At 37.2% G+C, this 2,510-nt stretch overlaps 1 pseudogene; it reads right to left on the reverse strand.

Moving 5' to 3' along the window:
- Positions 1 to 1,424: 1,424 nt before the first annotated feature.
- On the reverse strand, positions 1,425 to 1,533 carry LOC133398698 (5S ribosomal RNA; annotated as a pseudogene).
- Positions 1,534 to 2,510: the final 977 nt, after the last annotated feature.

Below are 2,510 nucleotides of genomic sequence, written 5' to 3' on the forward strand. Positions count from 1 at the left end.
ACTTCACAAAGGATGCTTTCCCAGTAAAGTCTCTTGCTTTAGAGTCTAGAACTCTCCCCTTTATACAAGTTACAGGCAGTGCTTTGAATCCCAAACCTTTGGTTGGAGTTTTACACACATTTGCAGGTTTTATATCACTTAAAAATGCTTCCCAGCGCCTGCTGTACACTTTTTTTTTTTTGACTCATAACTTCACAAAGGATGCTTTCCAAGTAAATTTTCTTGAATTTCAGAGTCAAACTCTCCCCTTTATACTTGTTACAGGCAGTGGTTTGAATCCCAAAACTTTGGCTGACGTTTTACACACATTTGCAGTTTTTATTGCTAAAAAATGCTTCCCAGCGCCTGCTGTACACTTTTTTTATTTTGACTCATTACTTCACAAAGGATGCTTTCCCAGTAAAGTCTCTTGCTTTATAGTCTAGAACTCTCCCCTTTATACTAGTTACAGGCAGTGGTTTGAAACCCAAATGTTTGGTTTGGAGTTTTACACACATTTGCAATTTCTATTGCTTAAAAATAGTTAACAGCTCCCTCTGCTGTACACTTTTTTTATTGTAAATCATAACTTCACAAAGGATGCTTTCCCAGAAAATTCTCTTGCTTTTTAGAGTCAAACTCTCCCCTTTATACTCGTTACAGGCAGTGGTTTGAATCCCAAAGATTTGGTTGGAGTTTTACACATAAATGCAGTTTTTATTGCTTAAAAATGCTTCCCAGCGACGACTGTACACTTTTTTTATTTTGACTCATAACTTCACAAAGGATACTTTCCCAGTAAAGTCTCTTGCTTTTTAGAGTAGAACTCTCGCCTTTATACTTGTTACAGGCAGTGGTTTGAATCCCAAAGCTTTGGTTGGAGTTTAAAACACATTTTCTGTTTTTATTGCTTAAAAATGCTTCCAAGCTCCCTCTGCTGTTCACTTTTTTTTTTGTAACTCATAACTTCACGAAGGATTCTTTCCCAGTAAAGTCTCTTGCTTTTTAGAGTAGAACTCTCCCCTTTATACAAGTTACAGGCAGTGGTTTGAATCCCAAAGATTTGGTTGGAGTTTTTCCACACATTTGCAGTTTTTATCGCTTAAAAATGCTTAACAGCTCCCTCTGCTGTACAGTTTTTTTATTTTCACTCCTAACTTCACAAAGGATGCTTTCCAAGTAAATTCTCAATTAAAAGCACTGATGTGATAAAATTGTGACGTATCACGTGATACTAAAATATATACATATATATAGATATATGTGTGTATAGATTTTATTTTATTTTTACTGTCGGAAAAGGAGAAACGGGATGTTTAAAATAGGTACGTGACGATTCTGTCTCCTAATAAAGAGACGATAAATCATAAGAGACAGGATGACTGCATTATAATTTCCGTCAACCACCGATAAGAAAACGATTCCACGAGAATCTAAAGTGAAAAAGCTTACAGCACCTGGTATTCCCAGGCGGTCTCCCATCCAAGTACTAACCAGGCCCGCCCCTGCTTAGTTTCCGAGATCGGGCATTCTCAGGGTAGTATGGCCGTAAGCCACAAAAGCTTTGTTGGAGTTTTACACACATTTGCAGTTTTTTATTGCTTAAAAACGCTTCCCAGCGCCTGCTGTACACGTTTTCTATTTTGACTCATAACTTCAAAAAGGATGCTTTCCCACTAAAATCTCTGGCTATTTAGAGTAGAACTCTGCCCTTTATACTAGTTACAGGCAGTTTTTTTGCATCCAAAAGCTTTGGTTGGAGTTTTACACACATTTGCAGTTTTTTATTGCTTAAAAACGCTTCCCAGCGCCTGCTGTACACGTTTTCTATTTTGACTCATAACTTCAAAAAGGATGCTTTCCCACTAAAATCTCTGGCTATTTAGAGTAGAACTCTGCCCTTTATACTAGTTACAGGCAGTTTTTTTCATCCAAAAGCTTTGGTTGGAGTTTTACACACATTTGCAGTTTTTTATTGCTTAAAAACGCTTCCCAGCGCCTGCTGTACACGTTTTTCTATTTTGACTCATAACTTCAAAAAGGATGCTTTCCCACTAAAATCTCTGGCTATTTAGAGTAGAACTCTGCCCTTTATACTAGTTACAGGCAGTTTTTTTCATCCAAAAGCTTTGGTTGGAGTTTTACACACATTTGCAGTTTTTTATTGCTTAAAAACGCTTCCCAGCGCCTGCTGTACACGTTTTCTATTTTGACTCATAACTTCAAAAAGGATGCTTTCCCACTAAAATCTCTGGCTATTTAGAGTAGAACTCTGCCCTTTATACTAGTTACAGGCAGTTTTTTTCATCCAAAAGCTTTGGTTGGAGTTTTACACACATTTGCAGTTTTTTATTGCTTAAAAACGCTTCCCAGCGCCTGCTGTACACGTTTTTCTATTTTGACTCATAACTTCAAAAAGGATGCTTTCCCACTAAAATCTCTGGCTATTTAGAGTAGAACTCTGCCCTTTATACTAGTTACAGGCAGTTTTTTTCATCCAAAAGCTTTGGTTGGAGTTTTACACACATTTG

The sequence above is a fragment of the Phycodurus eques genome, unplaced genomic scaffold, assembly GCF_024500275.1.
Source record: "Phycodurus eques isolate BA_2022a unplaced genomic scaffold, UOR_Pequ_1.1 contig_280, whole genome shotgun sequence".
Taxonomy (NCBI): Eukaryota; Metazoa; Chordata; class Actinopteri; order Syngnathiformes; family Syngnathidae; genus Phycodurus; species Phycodurus eques.